The following is a 21,149-nucleotide window of genomic DNA, read 5'->3' as shown; positions in this document are numbered from 1 at the left end:
CACCTGTCATGACTAACATCTCCGACCTGCCCTTCACCAACGCCTCCGTCCAACGAATACACCGTCTTTTCCTTGGATAACTTCCTCGGCATCTTACATTATGTTCCTCAGGTGTCAGCCACTCCCTATGTAGTCTATTTCTGACTCCGGAATGGCTTCACCCTTGCCGTCTCTCTCTTGGCCAGTGTTGTTCTTCTGGCGTCCGTTACCCCCAATGTTAGTGCCGGTAATTCATGTAGCACCTCCTTATGGGGTATGGACGGCCGTACCTTTTAACACCAGTATGATTTTCATCTTAATTGAAGACTGAGTTGTTAGAGAGGTTCTCCCATGGACAGATACATAGGTTTTTACAAGGCAGGTCAGATTTTCTGGGGGGGGGAGGTGATGTCATAGTACCTAAATTCTACCTGCGGGAAAGAACCCCGCACTACCATCATTCAATCCAACCCCTACAAAAAGTCACCATTGTCGATATTGAAGCGGCAAATACTTTAGTAGATGAGGGGCCTGACCCTAGGGAATCTACTCTACCCCACTCACACGAACATGTCATATCCCTCCCAATACAGCCCAATTGAATTCAGTGAGTACCCATAGAGACTCATGCCTTGGCCTACTCTCTATACCTCCCAAGACACTGGTAGTTAACAGACCTTTGTGTCCTTGGGGAAACGACTATAGGATGCAAGTGTGCGTCCAGCCATATTGTAGTATGGCTGTCGCACATCTACACCTAGAGTGTCCATGGGTACATGAGGACACATATATACAAATAATCAATGTAAATCTATACACAATATGATGAGGTCACAGGGTGGCCTATGATTATACCCCTATCCTTCTTACGAAAATCTACTACAATACGTGATATACATGTACATAATGCTATGAGGTCACAGGATGGCTTTGGATGTTCACCCTGAACCCTCATAGGAAAAACCTACTACAACACAATATTTATATACACCCACCCCCACACACAATACTATGAGGTCACAGGATGGCTTTTGGATTTTTCATCCCGACCCTCATAGGAAACAGTATGTCCATGCGATCTCTGGCTCCAGGACTTTGTTGGAGCTAAGTCCTGAGCCTCCTACGATTAACTTCGTGAAGTTCTGTCTGGTTCTGGTTTAGTTGGTCCGCAAGTCTCTTGACCCTCCTGTAGATTAGACACAGTCCCGTGTACATGATGATTACCAGAACCAGAAGAACTATCACCGGATGAATCAATAGGTTGAAGAAGGATGTTGCCTTTGGACTGTAGCCGAACAGACTTTCCCACCAGGAGATCTTGGAGTCTTTGTCCAACGCAGTTGTGATTGCCGTTATTTTATTCTTGTCGTGCATCAGTTGGATGGTGGCCTGTTTCTCTGTTTCTCGAAGATTCTTAATTATTTCGTCTTCTTGGCTGAAGTCTAGCAGGAGATGTTTGAGTTCTATCCCAAAGCCAAGAGGGATCTTCTGGAGTCTCATGGGTACGTCAGGGCGGATGTCGAGTCTCTTCTCCGGGGTGATTGGTGTCCTTCCTTGTAACTCTGCGACATCTAAACCTAGGACGGGACTAAGGGTGCAATACGCTCCAGGGAGGAGCTCTCCTCTCTCAGTGCAGTTAGTTCCATAGATTGTATAAGACATGTTTTGCCTTTGGTACCAGCACCAATACCCCTGTCCCAAGTATTTAAGGGAGGAGGGTATTGGGCTGGCCTTCATCTCACAGGACCCCTCGGTGCTCCAACATTGGTGTCTTAACACCCGATCCTGACTACCTTGACAGAGGATAGCATCCTCTTTCTTCCAACATCCCTCTGTGTCTAACAGATAAGGATGGCCTCTTTCATAGGTTAGAACGCCCGGGGGGAGCTGTGGATGAAGCACCGTCTGGTTATTTATGACAATCCCTAAGTTAATTGCACTGTAACCCTGTCTAAGATGGCCAGATACAGGAGCCAATGATGAAGCAGTGCAAGTGAGATTCCTACAGCCGTGCCACTGGACTACCCACCAGTTGGTGTGATTGGCTGCAAAAGGAGATATAAGAGGACTTACCCGTTGGCGGAGGTTAAATGGGAAGTGGCCGCCGTACAATGATGATACAATATGTTTAAGGTTGCCTGAGAGTTCACTCTGGACCTGCGTACACGCCAGAGCGAGCTGAGCTCTATCCTGTTCTTCCAAGAGACCCACAACTAACCTTCTAAACTTCTCTCGTAAAGCAGAAGATAGGGAGGTAGTGGCATCTATGTGCGAATGCTGCAAACCCTCTAAGACGTGGTTTACATCAAGCTGGGTCTCGAATCCTTCTCCGGCGTGTCGCGCAACGTCCCCAAGTTTACCTCTCAGGACTTCCATATCCATAGTGTTCAGGGCGCCCACTCCCAATGCACCTCCGCCTAGTCCCATGGCTATCAGATCTCTTCTTCCCCGGTGATTTCTATGTATGAGATCGTCTTTTCTTACCTCTTGCCCTGCCTCTATCCAACCTCTTATCATGTCAATTTGGTTCCTCACAAACTCCCCACATCTGTGATCCCACTGGTCGACTCGGAAGTCATCTACAGAAATTCTCCAAGTAAATAGGACGAATTTTGTCCCCGTGATGATCTTCCATGGGGAGGACAGTTGAGGAGCTATAGGATCTGCCAATTGATGGATAGGGGCGTTGCAAGAGTCTAAATGCATTTTTACAGGTTGTAGACCTGTCGCTTCATAGGGGATCCTTACCACCGTTACACAAACTTGCCCTCTACCTCTGAACGGATACCATTGGTCATTTTCTCCAACCTGTAGCACTAGTTTTCCTACGGGTTTGGATTTAGACAGATAGGCCCATTGTGTAAATGTCCAGCACCCTTCATCTACTGCCTCGCAAAAAGGCCATCTAAACGAACCATCTATATTGATGTCAAAGTTAATATCCCTGCCACTGGGGTCTTTCCAATCGGAAGACACATACCTACCCCGGTATTCCTCATTCATAGGGGTACCGTCCATCCATACATCCACTGTAGGGGTATCCACCCCATTGCACACTAAATCCCAACTCCAGGGATTAGTGTCCAAGGTTACCATCTGGGTATCTTGTTCCCAGTGGGCATAGGTGACGAAATAATATCCAGTCACCTCCTGAACACAATTGTCTCTCATGATGGTGATCATAAAGGACCGTATGGATGGAGATCCCTTTAACTGAGCATACCTGGGATCCTTGGCATCTGTCCGTACTTTTAAAACGGTGGCTCGGTAAAAGCCTTCCAGTTTTACCGGACCACTCTGGTCATTCCATAGGGCCTGGCCAGAGTTACTGCAGTTTAACTTTAGCATCACTATACTGGTTCGTATGTAATCTGTGGACACATGTCCTTGAACATAACTGGATTCCCTAGTGATAATCATCTGGGAATCTCTTAACATACAATAAGCTTTTAGGGTGCCCTTTACCGGAATGGGTCTGTCAAAATATGTCCTTACCCTCAGCCCATCTTGGCTATCCCTCCTTATGAAGGTAGCTTTAAGGATATACCAGCCACTATACTCTGCACCCGTGACATCCTCGGGACTCAGAACCCCCTCCTTGGTACACAACACTGTGGTAGTGTTGGCTTCCACTTGTTTGTAAGGATGTAAGTGAGGGTCCTTAGACACCCATCTTAAGGATCTCATAGGAGTAGGGTCAGAGTCCCGAAAATGTCTGAATTCTTTGAGGCAGAGTGCATGTAAATCATGTTGTATGGCAGACACATTCTCCACAGGGGTATAATGTTGAATTACACCTTGGGCAAAACTCTCCCTCTGGAAACCATACAGATACCACTGTCCTGGTGTAAATGAAAAGTTCTCGTATGGTGTCAGGATTTTGCCCTCCAAACATTCCACCATTAAAAGGCCGGGTTTATTCATAGATATGTCAGCCATATCTATATTAACTCCCAGGCCCTCCCCCAAAGAGGTTGAACCTGCCATCATCATGCTTACCACCAGTACCACAAGTTCGGGATATGCCATGTTCAGAGGATTTCTATATCTTTTCAGGCTAGTCGTAACCTTGGTGAGTCTCCCTCCCGTGATCTGTTAATTCAATGTGAATGTAATTAGCTTCATGGATCCACCTTCGACCCCACCAAAACACCCCCCCCTCCCCCCGGTCACCCAACTCTGTGAGGGTTCATGTTATTGAGTTGGGGAGGCTCGGGTGGCTTTGGCCTGGTCGATATGGATCCATAAAACTCCCTGTCGCCTACGTGACTTTTTCTTGGTCGTCATCAGCCTTTGCACCTTTAGCATGGTGTCACCCATTACTTCAAGGACCTGATAGGGTCCTTCCCAGTTTGCATCCCAGGGGCCGGCCCGACGGAAGATTTTCACCATCACTAGCTCTCCTACAGAGGGCATTGGCGTTTCCCCCTGTAGATACGGTCTGTGTAGCCGTATCGCTGCATGAGGCAATAACTCCTTCAGGTTTAGTTGTACCTGTTGGAGAAACAGGTCTCTGGCGATGGCGTTCTTCACTGGTTCTGACACTAGGGGTTCATTGGGTAGGCATAGGGGCATTTTGCGTCCGGTCATTAGTTCAAATGGGGTGATACCGGTACTAGTAGCCTCGGTAGCTCGGATTCCCATTAGCACGGCTGGCAGAGAGGTTACCCATGAGGAACCTTTCTCCAGTAGTGCTTTAGAAAGTCGTGTTTTTATGGTCCGGTTCATCCGCTCCACGATGCCCGCAGACTGAGGGTGGTAAGGCACGTGAAACCTTTGCTTTATATCTAAAAGACCACAAAGTGCTTTCATTACCTTACCCGTGAAATGGGTCCCTCTGTCCGACTCTATCAATCTGGGGATACCCCATCGTGACAGAACCTATTCCCAGAGAACACGGGCAGTGGTTGTAGCCGAATCATTAACCGTGGGGATGGCTTCTACCCACTTAGAGAAGACATCCACTACCACCAGTGCGTAACGATAGTTACGACTTCCTGTTGGTAAAGGTCCTATAAAATCTATTTGTAGTGCGGACCATGGACCATCTGCAGGAGGAACTCGCTGCAACACCGGCTTCAGGGCTGACGCCCTTGGGTTAACCTGAGCACAAACCAGGCACTGTTGTGTTACTTCCTCTACTGTGTTGGACATTCCCGGCCAGTATAATTTGTCTCTCAGGAGAGACAAGAGTTTATCCCGGCCCAGGTGTCCAAACAGTTGGTGGTTCAATCTGGGTAGCTCTGCTTGCAGATGCTGTGGAACCACGGGAAGAGGAAGTTGCTGTGTACCGGTATCGTAACACAGGATCCCCTGCTGTATTGACCAGGGATGCTGTGGAGATGTGAGGTGTGTCATTAGAAGAGGATCTTTTGCTTGTTCCTCCTCAAATGACACCGGGCCTTTACTCAGGTTGGTACGAACTGCAATCTGGTAGGCTGGTAACGGCTCAGTGTCTGTTTCCTGAAGGATCCCAGACACTGCCGCTAGTTTGGCCAATTCATCCGCCTTGTTGTTACCCAACGTCAAAGGCTCCCCTTTCTGATGCGCAGGGATTTTTATGATGGCTGCTTCCGCCGTGTGTGCCATGCCCCATTCCCAAAGTTCTTTCAGGACCGACAAATGAGCCAGAGGTTTGTTTTGGCTATCCACAAATCCTCGTCTTTTCCATGTGTCCAGGTGCAGGGTGAGAGAACGAACTACATATGAACTGTCGCTATATATAGTTCGTTTCCCTGGGGGTTGAAGAAGCAAGGCTTCCTTGACCGCCTCCAGTTCCGCCCGCTGTGCCGACATGTGACCTGGTAACTTGACCAGATTCTGGGTACCTGTGGTCTCATCCAGCACAGCAAAACCTGTGACATAGGTCCCATCCATGAAAAATCGAGAGCCATCCACAAAGATGACTCTGTCTTCTGGATGTTTATCGGTCCTGAAAATTTGTGGCGCGTTGATATGCGCTGGTTGGCCACAGTCATGTTCGGTGCCAGTTAGGTTCAATAACTGGGACAGAACATACTTGGCTTTGTGGTTCACCTGCAGACTCCGGCCACTGAGATCCATAATCCACCTCCCGAATCTCTGTTGGGAGACTCCAGGGAGTGTATCACGGAGCAAGAGGGCCAATGGAGAGTGTGGAGTCTGTAAAGTGAGGGGCCTGAAGCCTACAATATGCTCAGTGGTTTTGACGGCATAGTGTATGGCTGCCAGTTGTTTGGCACACTCATCGAACCCTCGTTCAACAGGCGAAAGTAACCTGGAGAAGTATCCCAGCGGTCTAGTGTCATACCCTATCTGCTGTAGGAGGACCGCTGAGATAGACTCCGTCCCTGCATGCGCCTGTATGGCTATTTCCCCTTCAGGATGGGGAGTGGCCAATACAGGGGCAGAGGAGAGGTCCCTTTTCAAAGTAGAAAAGGCCCCTTCCTGTGCATCAGACCAACCTTTGATTGAGGGGTCTTCTCCTCTGAGGAGTTCATAGAGGGGTTTTGCTTTGGCAGCAAAATCCTCTATGAACTCCCTCATAAAATTAGCAACTCCCAGGAATTTTCTCAAATCTTGTAGAGTGCCCGGTCTAGGTAACTTTACCATGGCTTCCACTCTGGCTGCCACGATTCCTTTGGCTCCAAAAGAAATTTGGACTCCAAGGAAAGTTACCTCTGTTCTGGCCAAATTTGCCTTGTGGGGACTCAGCTTGAGTCCTGACTTGGCCAGGAGTCCCAATAGTTCTTTTAACAGAACCAAGTGTTCTTCTATGGTTTCTGTGTGTAAGAGCAGGTCATCCACGTATTGCAGAAGGCATTCCGGCCGTGAGAATACACTCAGAACGGCCGCCAATGCCTGGTGGAAATACGTGGGACTACTGTGGAACCCCTGGGGGAGTACACCGAACATGTACTGTTTGTCCCCTACTGTAAAGGCAAATTTGTACCTACAGTTTTCAGTGAGTTCAATTGAGAAGAACCCATTGGCAACATCTATGGTTGAGAATATGCGACTTTTGCCGCTTATTCTGGCCATGATGTCAGGAGTCTGTGCCACCACTGGAGCGGACATTGGGGTGTATTTGTTGAGGACCCGGAGGTCTATGGTGAGCCTCCATGCATTGGTGTCCTTTTTCTTTACTGGCCAGAGGGCATTGTTGCATTTAGAATTGCCCTCTATGACCACCCCCCTAGTTTTTAATTCTTGGACGGTGTCCAAAATTGAATGGGTGGCTTCTGGCGGAAAGCGGTATTGGCGTTGAGGTGGAGGGTCGGGACCCTGTATGTCCACCTGAACACCAATCAGTCTGCCACAATCGTTTTTTCCCTGGGCCCACAGATCGGGGTACTCATACACAATAGCCTCAAGGTCTGGATTATGTGAGATCTCAGGCCATTTGTGTTCAAGTACTTCAGTAGAGTCATCTATTGTTGGCAATGGTGGTCCCAGAAACTGGCGTTGGATGACAAACACCTTGGATTGTCTGGGACCCTTCCATACAATACTATTTGCCAGATCTAAGATCCACCCATTTTGTGTCATTACGTCGGTTCCAATAATGTTGTCAGAACCGGGGTAATACCACATGGGGATCCTAAGGGTCGTGTGACTGGTAATCTGGACAATTACTTCTTCTATTCTGTGGGCCCTCACCCCCCCTTGTTGGTGATCAAATCCGATCACCACACACTGAGGGCTGTTGGGATGTAAATCATGTTTGACATTGGTAATGGAAATTTCCGCACCAGTGTCAAGCATGATTTCGGCGTCCTGATTTTTGATTTTGGCCTTTATGTGGGGTCTCCCTGAAGAATCCAGTATGATGGGACATACTGGCGCCAGATCTTTAGGGATCCCTGATCTTCAATCAATTTCTACCAGACTCCCAGTAGGTACCTGTGAGGTACATACTGCCACTTGTGGGTTCTTGCTATGAACCCTTCGTGTGGATTCCAGGGATTCCACACTCATTACCGAACGCGCTGGGTCATTCACAACAGCCACACGTTTTGGTGTCTGGACCTGTGAATGTCCCAGATATTCCCCCACTGGTTTGGCATAATTAGGTTTCATCTTGAAACCGTTATTATTGCCTGTTCTCTCAGGATTTGTCCGGTTGTTACGTGACCATTGTGGACAATTCCTCTTTATGTGCCCGTATTGTAAACATAGGAAGCATCGAATGCCTCCCATCCTTTCCAATGGCGGGGCTGTGGGGCGAATAGCCGAGTTCCCTTTTGTGTGCTGTACCCGTTCATCTTGAGATGTATCGTGTACAGGCGCACGCTCCGTCACTTTGACGGATTTCTTATTGAGCAGTGTATCCTGTCTGCACTGCTCAATAATCATAGCAGCATCCGTGAGGGATGGCTCCCTAGCTGCACTCAACCGGATTGCAGTGTCAAGGTATGGGAATTTTTCCACAAACATACGTATCATACCCTGTGGAATTCCAATACCGTGATCTTTCGTAACCCTTCTGTACATTGCTTCAAACCGACTACACATAGACAGAGGTTCGTCATGTATAGTGGGTTTGAACTTGGACAGGATATCCGGAGTGACGTCCCAATGGCCCGTTGCCAGTCTCATGAGTATGGAGAGACGTTCCTCCTTGTCATAAAACTGTCCATTCATGGGTTGCGTCCTCCCCGTTACCTCATACCTTTGGTTTAGGTGTGTAGGTAACCATAACTTGAATAACTCCATGCGATATTCGTGAGCCACTGAATACTTGTTACAGTGACCCTCGAAGATATCACATGAAGTAAACGGATCTACACTGGGATCGTATTTTGGGATCTCCTTGCAGATCCGTAACAGGAAGTTTATCCTTTCCATACTGGAATGGTTAGGATAAAAATCTTCCTGTCTTTCCGGACGCGTTGGCGGATTGGAAGTGGTAAATGGCCAACCACTTTCCTCTCTCCAATCGTTGCCCTGTTCCTGGGATCGGTTGCTACTATTCTCCCTGGGTGTGTGGGTGAATTGTAGCGTCCGTTCCACCTGTCCCCTAGTGTCCACTGTATCGGATGTTTGATCCGTGGAAGATCTTGGCGCTGTCGCCGCTATCTCCCCCTGTGCCGTTTCCGAAACACAAACCTGTTTCGTGGGCACCATACTGTTAGCACCAGGCCGTGACAGATTCGAGATGACCTGCTGCAAATCCGCAATGGTTTGCGTTTTTGCAGCCAGGTCCTCTCGAAGTTGAACAATCATGTTATCCATAGATACCGTATTGTTCCTGAACTGGTTTATCTCAGTGTACAGTCTGAGCAGTTCCTTATCCATGTCAGAGTAGAAACTCTCCTTGTCCGAGAGTCTAGACTCTAACACGCAAATTTCCCTGCCCCTCTCGACCGTACACTGGGATTTCTCTTGTAGTTGTGTTTGTAATGTGTGTAACTGTTTAATGTTCTCAACACAACAATTGCAGTGGAAGTTTGCAGTGTTGGAAACTTCCTCTGCCTTTGCCGTGCTGTTAAGTGTTTCCAGATGTTCCGGCTTCCAAATGATATCCTCAAAGGTGTGAACCAATTTGGCTAACATTTGGAGCCGTTTTTTGGTTTTTTTAAACATGCTGCGATTAATGCAGAGTTTGTCATGAGCGTATGCCTGGTCCAATAAAGTGGACCATAGCAGCTCAGTGGATTTGTAGGTGGTGGGAATGATGGGGTTGTATGTGCTATGTTTGCTGAGGTGTTGCAGTGTGGCGAAGTTCATACTTACTTTTTGACGAGAGGCCATCTTCATTGGTGTCGTTTGTTGTGCTGTGTTGCTGCGTGGAGGAGGTCCTTCAATATTCGGAACGCCTTCTCCCGACCAGCCAGACGACTTATGTTCGACTTCAATGACGACGGTTCTCTCTTCAGTGGTGTAGGTGATGACTTCTCTCCAGTGGGCGTGTAAGGGAATCAGAAAATATTAATACAGAAAAATCAGAAAAGATTTTAGATTCTCTGCTGTAGAGATTGCTCTGTGTCTGGTTCTGATTGAACAAACCGCTTTACCTATACGAACTATCAGGCAATGGACGCTCAGAATCCACTGACCGCGTCCCTCCCGCCTGACTAGTTCACAGCGTAAGCGATTCTTTTCGCCAAAACCAAACACAGAAAACAAATTCTTAGCAGTGGGCCTGGCTCGCCAATGTTACAGGGGCTATTAGCTATTGCTATTTATGTAAATTTCAATAGTTAATATTCATAAATAGGCGTGAGTCGTCTTATGATAGCTCCGCCTATTTATGCCTTACTTAACAACAAATCGCTACTGATTGCCCTACGCTACTCACTAAACTAGCTGCATGCGCCTTACTAACTCGCTACCAAGTACACGCTACACAAAGGGTATAAATAACACCGTATTTATTAATTCTTACGGAACATAACACATGTAATACACAGATAATACAGTACAACAATACACTATAACTATTGCTGAGGCAACTTACATATATATATGGAATATAAAGATTTGTAACTATATATTTCTATATCAAGGGTATAGACTTATATAGTTACAGCGGCCCACAGCAATATGAATACACACACTATTACAACACACTAATACGGTTCTGACTACACTAACGCAGCCCCAAGTCCTCCCCAATATCTAACTACAATTGCACTAATACACATACATACACTTTACCAGCAACCCACCCAATCCTGACAATATACTATCCCTACGGGGAATGACCAGAGGTTATTACGGGCAAGGAGGGATGTTCTAGGGGAACACAGGGAATAGAAGAGGGGGGTACTTAGGGCTGGAGAAGGTAAGGGTAACCAAAGGGATAAGGGGTGTTTCCAGGGGGGGGGGGTATGTGGTAAGGGTTAACAGGATTGTGTGGAGGGAAATAGGGGGTAGCAGGGGAGTATATAGATATCCCAAGAGAACAGGGGGGATATATATATTTAGGGTAGCAGGGGGGGAATATGTATACTTATAGCAGGGGAGTATATATATATATAACAGGGGGGTATATCTGGATAACAGGGGAGTATATATCGTTGGTGGTATAGGGTAGGGTTAAATACAGGGAATATAGCCGGGGATCGTTGGTGGTATAGGGTAGGGTTGTGGATACTTAGCGGTATAATGCTCGTTGTCCAGGGGGGCTCGTTTGTCCAGGGATGATCCTCTTCGGCTGGGGCTCCGTACAGAAGTGCCTCAGCGTAGCGCCGCCTGACTATTTAAGTTTGGCGGCGCTCGCTCCCGAGGCAGCACGTCCGGACGTGCACGTGCGCGCCGCCGGCCAGAACACGTGGGCCGGCGCGGTGATATGACGTCACCGCGCCGGCCCGCGCATCCCGGAGCGCGCTTCCAGGCGGAGGGTTCCTTTGATCCTCCGCCTGTAGCGCATCTGCATACCATGCGGTGCGATAATTATCGCGCCGGAGGTGTGCAGATAACAGAGGGAGGGACGTTTGTTCCTCTCTCTGTTATGTTAACTATCCCCAACGGTTGGGGATAGTTAAATACCAAAAGGCATCGGATCTCTATTGATCCCATGCCTTTTGAGGTCACCAGAGGCTGGACATAATTGTCCAGCCATCTGGAGACCTTCTCATCCCCTGCAGGGATGCATGAGGGGGGGGGGCGGCACGTCTGGTTCCTATACTATATGTGTATGGATGCTTGGGGCACATCCATACACATATATATACATATATACAGTTATATTATAAGTATATGCACAATCATGGATGTTTGGGGCACATCCACAAATATGCATACACCCACACGTGACAATAAGCCCATCCATACATATATATATATATACATAGAGATGTATGCCTGTCAAGGAGGCCTACATACATTTCCATGTATATCCCCTGGTCCCACCTGGACGGGCCCACAGTCAAGGGCCAATATACATGTATATATGTCAGGGCATATATACATATATATTTAAATATAACACTTCCTTCAACAAACTGTATAAGAAGAGAACGGTTAGAGCCCCTAGTTGTCTGCAGATAAGAACCAGTGCTTAGTAGTAGAGACTCTCCCAGTCTGCAGATAGGGTTCAGTGTTCAGTGGAAAAGACTCTGCTAGACTGCATGAATGACCAGAAGACGTTACTTACATGGGGATACTGAGCCACAGACCCTGGTTCACCAAGCTGGATGACCAAGCCACAGATTATGGGCCACTAGCCCTTTGACGAGAGGGCCAGCTGGATGACTGAACCACAGACCCTTGGCCACCAGCCTTTTGGCCAGTGTAGCAGCCTTCTGAGAGAGAGAGAGAGAGAGAGAGAGAGAGAGGGACGGCTAGCTTAGGCCTTTTCTCAGCACAGAACTTTCTTCTGCCAGAGAGGAGACTGGAGAAGCCAGCCCTATGCCTCGCCTGTATTGTTTTGCACCTGAATTCCTCCAGTAAAGAAGCACACTGGTTTACTGCAGACCTTGACTCTCTGGACTTATTTCCCATTGTGGTGCACCACACCTTACCATTCATTCTGAAGAGTAGCAACACTTTGTGACACCTCAACAGTGTTCGGGGGACCCAGCGTAGTGTTGGGGTTACCTTAAATCCGGCCACTGAACAAATCGCGACAGAAATCCATGGATCGGCCTTGGATTTCTGTTGTGGGTAGTATGTCAAAATTACAATTTTAAAACGAGGTAGGATTTTTGAAGAAAGGCACATAAAAACTTGCAATGAAGTAAGCACAATATACACTGGCTCAAAGAATCTGCACTGACTGCAGCTTTTTTGATTTTTGGATATTTACTCCTTTGAAATGCATCACAGGCATGGTACAGGTTTATGACCAAATCCGAATTGAAAAACATACCTTTAGACTTTTTACACATGCCCGGGATGTACAAAAATTACAATCAGATAAAGGCAAGATGACAAAATATTTATATAAACATAATACAAAATAATACATTAGAAATATTTTAATAAAAATATTAAACAATATAATAAAAAAGTATTATAAAAGCTCAGTCACAATGGTTCTCCGCTGGTGCTGCTGGTCGTTGCTGTGCGGGAGGCCCCAGCTGCAGGTTCCTGTGTGGCCATGTTACCGTTCTCATTGCGGCGTCTGGCCCAGCCTTTAAGAAGATGCTGCCATGTGCGAGCCCAGCATACAGAACCTGCATCTCAAGCTGGGAACCAGTTCTGGAATGAGCTGGAAAGCTTGGCTGAGAATGACCATGAAATGTGGGACCTTGTACAGAAGGAGAAGGACAGGCAGTGTCGTGGACTGGAGATGATTGCCTCTGAGAATTTCTGCAGTCGAGCGGCTTTGGAAGCACTTGGTTCCTGCCTCAACAACAAATACTCGGAGGGCTATCCTGGAAAGAGATATTATGGAGGGGCTGAGGTGGTGGATTAGATATAGTTGCTCTGTCATCAGCGAGCATTGGAAACCTTCAGACTGGACCCAGAAAAGTGGGGTGTGGACGACAGTACGTGCAGCCGTATTCTGGGTTTCCCACCAATTTTGCAGTGTACACAGCTCTGCTGCAGCCACTAGTGATGGACAAACATCGGCTGGGACGTTTCGCGAAAGCGCGTTCGCGATCAAATGTTTGCCCCATTCATTTTAATTGCAGGCGAACCTAAAAAACCTTCAGGTCATATTTGCAGCCACCAAATACTTACTAGAAGTGCACAAATAGTCCCACAACATGGACAGTGACATACCAGAGGAGGATCAATGGCAAAAATTCCCACAAAAAATATGTATTTTAATCAGGGGCCATTTTTATGCATCTTACAGGGAAACTCTTAAAAATGTGCCCTGCTGGAGCCTAGAAATGTTTTATTTTAGGCCACAGGAGCACAGGCACAAAAATTAGGCATTCACCTGACAGAAAAGAACAAGTGATTATGTGGCTGGAGGTACATTAGGTGGTCCCTGGCTAAAATTTTTACTGTAGGCCAGTACAGGCCCCAAAAATTAGGCATTCACCTGACAGAAAAGAACTAGTGATTATGTGTCTGGAGGTACATTAGGCGGTCACTGGATAAAAATGTTACTGTAGGCCACTGGAGTAGAGGTGTTCTAACAAATTTCCCTAACCGTGAAATTTCCCCACCCTCGTCACTTCCTGTTGTGACGTGGCTGCACCGGACATGACGTTCCCAGCTTTGGAAGGAAACAACGACAGGGTAAGGAAATTTAACACCAGAGTTGGGGAGAAGGGGCCACCTAATGCGCTTGCGCCTTACCTCTCAACTGGACACCGGCCGACACTGTGCATGCGCCGGGAGCCTCAGCAGCGGACAGGGAGATCTCTTATACCGAACATCCATCCGATCACCGCGCGTGCGCAGTGTGGGGGTCGGAAGATCTGATGGCCATTTGTTCTGTTAAATCTTCCTACCACTCACTGCACACGCGCAGTGTCTGATTATCTAGAGCCAGCTGATAGGTAAGGCGCAAGCGCATTAGGTGGCCACTTCTCCCCAACTCTGGTGTGAAATTTCCCTACCCCGTTGTTGTGTGCCTGCGTGGCACGGCACACCTCCTTCCAAAGCTGAGAACGTCATATCCGGTGCGGCCGCGTCAGAACAGGAAGTGACGAGGGTAGGGAAATTTCACGGGTAGGGAAATTTCATGGAAAAGAGGCCCCAAAAATTAGGCATTCACCTGACAGAAAGGGCCTTTTTTGCCGCTGTATATACATAAGACAAGAACCATTCTTTGTTCTGGGTGGTGGCGGATATGTGTGCGCTGGCATGAGGAAATTCAATTACATGTGGTCGTCACAGGTGTTGAATTCCTCCGAAATCCATGCCTCATTCATTTTTAGAAATGTGAGGTAGTCCACACTGTCGTGAGCTATGCGAGTGCGCTTATTGGTCACGATCCCCCCTGCTGCGCTGAACGTCCTTTCGGACAGGACACTCGACAAGGGGCAAGCCAAGAGTTCTATGGCAATTTGTGCCAGCTCTGGCCACAGGTCAAGCCTGCACACCCAGTAGTCCTGGGGTTCCTCGCCGCTCAGAGCATCCACATCGGCCGTTAACCCGATGTAATTGGACACCTGTCGGTCTAGGCATTTCCCGAGGCTGGATCTGGAGGCCGGCTGTCAATTGGTTGGCTGCAAGAATGATCTCATATCCGAAGTGACCAACACATCTTCAAACCGCCCTCTTCTTGCATCTTCAATCCGCACCTCTTTCGCTGTGGGTGGAAATTCCTCTGGCAGTGCCCGCAACAGCAGAAAGCAGCATCTCTCGCAGCAAGGCCTGGAAATGCTGCATTCTGACAGCCCTCTGTGATGCTGGTAACATGTCCGCCATTTTGTGTTTGTACCGGGGGTCAAAGTATGTTGCCACCCAGTACTGGTCCTTGCACTTTATGATTTTTATGCAGGGGTCCCTCTTCAAACACTGGAGCATGAAGGCCCCCATTTGCACTAAATTGAAAGCAGTGGAGTGCCCTGGCTCCTGCTCATCGCTCAGGAGCCAGGTCCCCCTCAAAGCCTGCTCTTCTTGCTCCTCCTCCTCCTCCCCCCAGCCACCATCCTCCTCTGGCTCCTCTTCACACTCCTGCTGACTTGTCTCAGATGGAGTAGCCCCCCTGGGAATTCATTCAGCATTGCGACTTCCTCATCTTCCAGCTCCTGCTCCTCGACGGCTTGATCAATGACACGACGCAATGCACGCTCCAGAAAGAAGGTGTAAGGTACGATGTCACTGATGGCGCCCTGGCTGCGACTGACCAGTCTGGTGATCTCATCAAATGGTCACAGAAGTTTGAATGCGTCGCGCATGAGCAGCCACTGGCGCGGTGAAAAGAAACCAAGCTCCCAGAAGCTGTCCTGCTGCAGAATTCGTACAGGTAGGCGTTAACGGCCCGTTGCTGCTGGAGCAGCCTATCAAGCATATACAAGGTGGAGTTCCAGCGCATCTGACTGTCACAAATCAGACATCTGACGGGCAGGTGGTGTCGCCGCTGAACGTCAGCAATGCTAGACATGGGCGTGTAAGATCTTCTAAAATGGCCAGAGATTTTCCTGGCCTGCTGCAAGACATCCTGGTTCCCGGGGTATTTGTCAACCAGGGCCGTCTTTACCAAGGGGCAAAAGGGGCAGCTGCCCCGGGCCCAGTTGCTCCTGGGGGGCCCAAGGCAGCTGCCTCTTGAGCCCTGCTAGCCACTGCCCCGGGTGTCATACTGTCAGCTACACAGGGGTGCTGCCGTGCCTGCCTGAACTGAGTCCAGGCATCATGATACTGTGTTAAAGTTGTGTGTGATCACTTCAGGACCTTAATGACATCATCACCATGTGACCAGTAACCTAGCAATTACTGGTCACATGGCTATGAGGTCATCACAGGTCCTACCAGGAGTGTTGCTGTGGAGCTTTTTTGTGTGAACATTACATCAGAAAAAGGTGACAGGGGCTGTTATGTTAATATACTGTAAACTACTGTATAGTGGTGGGCTGTATACTGTGTGGGGGCCTGTATACTGTGGGGGGCCTGTATATTGTGTGGGGGCCTGTATATTGTGTGGGGGCCTGTATACTGTGTGGGGGCCTGTATACTGTGGGGGGCCTGTATATTGTGTGGGGGCCTGTATATTGTGTGGGGGCCTGTATACTGTGGGGGGCCTGCATACTGTGTGGTGGGCTGTATACTGTGTGGTGGGCTGTATATTGTGTGGGGGCCTGTATAGTGGGGGGGGGGCTCTATACTGTGTGGTGGGCTGTATACTGTGTTGTGGGCTGTATACTGTGTTGTGGGCTGTATACTGTGTGGGGGGCTGTATACTGTGGGGGCTCTGTATACTGTGGGGGGGCCTGTATACTGTGGGGGGGCCTGTCTACTGTGGGGGGGGGGGGGGCTGTATACTGTGTGGGGGCCTCTATATTGTGTGGGGGGCCTGTATACTGTGGGGGGCCTGTATACTGTGTGGTGGGCTGTATACTGTGTGGTGGCCTGTATACTGTGTGGGGGCCTGTATACTGTGTGCGGGCCTGTATACTGTGGGGGGGGGGCTGTATACTGTGTGGTGGCCTGTATACTGTGTGGGGGCCTGTATACTGTGGGGGGGCCTGTATACTGTGGGGGGGGGCTGTATACTGTGTGGTGGGGCTGTATACTGTGTGGGGGCCTGTATACTGTGGGGGGGGGGGGCTGTATACTGTGTGGTGGGCTGTATACTGTGTGGGGGGCTGTATACTGTGTGGGGGGCTGTATACTGTGTGGGGGGCCTGTATACTGTGGGGGGCTGTATACTGTGGGGGGCTGTATACTGTGGGGGCTGTATACTGTGTGGGGGCCTGTATACTGTGTGGGGGCCTTTATAGTGTGGGGGGGCCTGTATAGTGTGGGGGGGCTATACTGCTGTACTGTATACTGTGGGGGTCTGTATACTGTATACTGTGGGTGCGGTATAGTGTGAAGTGCTATACTGCTGTACTGTATAGTGTGGGGGGCTGTATCGTGTATAGTTTGGGGTGCTGTATACAGGGAGGTGTTGTATACTGTGAGGTGCTGTATACTGTGGGCTGCTATACTGCTCTACTATATACTGTGGGGTACTGTATAGTGTGGGGTGCTATACTGCTCTACTATATACTGTGGGGTACTGTATAGTGTGGAGTGCTAAACTGCATACTGTGTGATGCTGTATACTATAGGGTGCTATACTGCATACTGTGGGTTGCTGTATACTATAGGGTGCTATACTGTATACTGTGGGTTGCTGTATACTATAGGGTGCTATACTGTATACTGTGGGTTGCTGTATACTATAGGCTGCTATACTGCATACTGTGGGGTGTGCTGTAACACTAGGGTGAGCCGAGCCCCGGTCTCCTTCCTGCAGAGCGGTGCCCACTTCCAGCCTGAGCCCAGCTGCCCAGAGCACTGATCCTGACCCGCTGGAGTCTTCAGAACTGGAAGTATTTACAGTCATTCACTGTACTCTACCAGGTGTGTGGATTTTTTTTGTGTGTGTTGTGGTGGAGGGCGTGATTGCCTGCTAAGGTGTAGGAAGGCGGGATCCAGGGGGCCCAAGTAAATTTTTGCCCAGGGTCCAATCAATATTAAAGACGGCCCTGTTGTCAACGAATAGATGTACGACTAAGTTCAGGACCTGTGCCATGCACGGCACGTGTGTAATTTTGCCCTGTTTCAGCGCACTCAGCAGATTGGCACCGTTGTTGCACACCACTTTACCAACTGTCAAATTGAGCGGGTTAGCCACTGATCGGCCTGTGACCGCAGAGCTGAAAGCAGTGCAGGACTGGTGTGGCTCTTGGCTTCCAGGCACAACAGCCGCAGCACAGCATGGCAACGTCTCACTTGGCATGTCGAATAGGTTCTGTGGAGCTTGGGGGGTGCAACGGAAGAGGCGCAATGCAAAAGAATATGGCGCATGCGAACATCGCCATATGTTTGCATGTTCGGCGAATCGCGAACGAGCAAAGTTTGCCGCCAAACAACCACTGGGCGAACCGCAAGGCCATCTCTAGCAGCCACATGACTGCCCCAAGGGGCTCGATCTTCCAGATGGAGGGCACTTGACCCATGGGTACATGTCTGATGTGAAGCGCATATCTGCTACCTCAATGTACTTTGAATACATGCCTTACCAACTAAATCCATCCACTAGGTTGATTGACTATGACCAACTGGAGTTAACAGCCCGACTCTTCTGTCCAAAGCTCATCATCGCCGGGACCAGTGCTTATGCAAGACTGATTGATTATGCCCGCATGAGGAAGGTATGCGTACCTCCTGGCTGACATGGCGCACATCAGTGGTCTTGTAGCGGCGGGTGTTATTTCATCTCCTTTTAATCATGCTGATGTGGTCACCTCTACAACTCAGAAGACTCTCCGAGGAGCCAGGTATGGAATAATATTTTATCGTAAAGGCGTGAAGTCAGTGGATAATAAAACTGGCAAAGAAATTCTTTACGACTTTGAACATAAAAACAACTTTTCAGTTTTCCCTTCAATCCAAGGAGGTCCTCACAATCATGCAATAGCAGCAGCACTAAAACAGGCCAGTTATCTGATGTTCCAGCAATATGCCGTGAAGACGCTGAAAAATGCCAAGGCGATGGCAGCCTCCCTGCTCAAGAAGGGTTACACGCTTGTGACAGGAGGTACCGATAACCATCTGGTTTTAGTAGACCTGAGGCCCAAGGGTCTCGATGGAGCTTGGGATGAGAGGGTGCTGAAACTGGTATCTATAACTGCCAACAAGAACACATGTCCTGTAGATAAGAGCGCTATTACTCCTGGTGCCCCTGGGTGCCCCTTCTCTCACCTCCCGCAATTTTAAAGAGGCAGACTTCAAAAAATTGGTTGGTTTTATTGACAAAGGAATTGCTATTGGACTTGATGTGAAGAGCAAGACAGCTAAACTGCAAGACTTCAAGAACTTCCTTCTCGAGGACCAAGACACAGTACAGCGTATTGCAGATCTCCGTCAGCCTGTAGAGAAATTTGCCCGTGCCTTCCACCTTCCAGGGTTTGAGGAACGTTAAACTACCACTTGTTTCTGAGAAGACGGCTACTTCATTTTGCCCTCTGCCATCTGTAGCCCACCTGTACCAATTAACTTGGACATGCTTTCCTGTTACTTTCTATGCATTACTCCTTCTCCAAACATTTTTCTACTTTTCAGCTTTTTTTCCCAACACAGACTCCTTCCAGCAGATTCAATTTTCCGTGTAAGAGCCGACTGTAGGACTGTATGGACAGATTGTGTAGCCACAGCAATGGATGTTCAAGTGGCATTTGTAGGCTTTATTGTCTATTGTCTGTCAATAAAAGCAATAACATTTAGTATTGATCGACCACCAAAGTGCTCGTGTAGAACAATTTGCGATGCTCGGGTGTTCTACCGAGCACCCGAGCACAATAGAAGTCAATGGGAGAACCCCAGGCACCCCCTGCTCTGAAGAGAGAAGGGTGTCAGGACTCTAGTTCAGCTTAGGAGTCCCTGCTCTGACTCCATATATAGCTATATCCATATATGGAGTCAGTCCTTGGGGACACCCCAGTGTATTTAAATCTAATTTCTGAAAAGTTTCAGCCAGTTTCTGATGTAGTGACTATTCCTATTCAGCAGAAGACTTATTTTATATTTCTGTGCAGGTTAACATGTAGCTGTATAGTGCAGTGGTTAACATCCTTACCTCTAATGCACAAGGTTGGGAGTTCAAATCCTGTCAGAAACATTTCAGAAATAGAGATTAACTTTATGAATTTAATATTTATTTTAGTAATTGTAAAAAATGTATGGCACAAAATAAATGTGTAATTACTAAAAAAATACTAAAATATATATATATATATATATATATATATATATAAATATATATACACACTGCCTTGCAAAAGTATTCACCCAAAGTATTCAAGCAAACAACAAATAGGAAAAAATAACAGAAAAAGTCAATGTGCATAACTATTCACCCCCTAAAGTCAATACTTTGTAGAGCCACCTTTTGCGGCAATCACAGCTCCAAGTCCCTTTGGATAAGTCTCTATGAGCTTGCCACATTTTACCACTGGGAATTTTGCCCATTCCTCCTTGCAAAACTGCTCCAGCTCCTTCAGGTTGGATGGTATGCGCTTGTGAACAGCAATCTTTAAGTCTGACCACAGATTTTCTATTGGACTGAGATCTTGGCTTTGACTAGGCCATTCCAACACATTTACATGTTTCCCCTTAAACCACCCAAGTGTTGCTTTAGCAGTGTGTTATTGGGGTCATTGTCCTGCTGGAAGGTGAACCTCCATCCTAGCCTCAAATCACGCACAGAGTGGGACAGGTTTTGCTCAAGAATATCCCTGTATTTAGCACCATCCATCTTTCCCTCAACTCTGACCAGTTTCCCAGTCCCATCCCCACAGCATGAAGCTGCCACCACCATGTCTCACTGTAGGGATGGTGTTCTTTGGGTGATATAATGTGTTGGATTTGCGCCAGACCTAGCGTTTTCTTTGATGGCCGAAAAGTTACATTTTTGTCTCATCAGACCAGAGCACCTTCCTCCATACATTTTGGGAGTCTCCCACATGCCTTTTCGCAAACTCCCAACGTGCCTTAATAATTTTAGCTGAAAGTAATGGCTTTCTTCTGGCCACTCTGCCATAAAGCCCAACTCTTTGGAGCGTACGGTTTATTGTCGTCCTATGCACAGATACTCCAGTCTCTGCTGTGGAACTCTGCAGCTCCTCCAGGGT

General features: G+C 48.1%; 1 pseudogene; it reads left to right on the top strand.

Annotated features, from left to right (window-relative positions):
* The first annotated feature begins 13,003 nt into the window (after positions 1-13,003).
* On the top strand, positions 13,004-19,441 carry LOC120999531 (annotated as a pseudogene).
* The last annotated feature ends 1,708 nt before the right edge of the window (positions 19,442-21,149 follow it).

Source organism: Bufo bufo, chromosome 4, assembly GCF_905171765.1.
Source record: "Bufo bufo chromosome 4, aBufBuf1.1, whole genome shotgun sequence".
NCBI lineage: Eukaryota > Metazoa > Chordata > Amphibia > Anura > Bufonidae > Bufo > Bufo bufo.
This window is presented reverse-complemented; position numbering and strand designations above follow the sequence as displayed.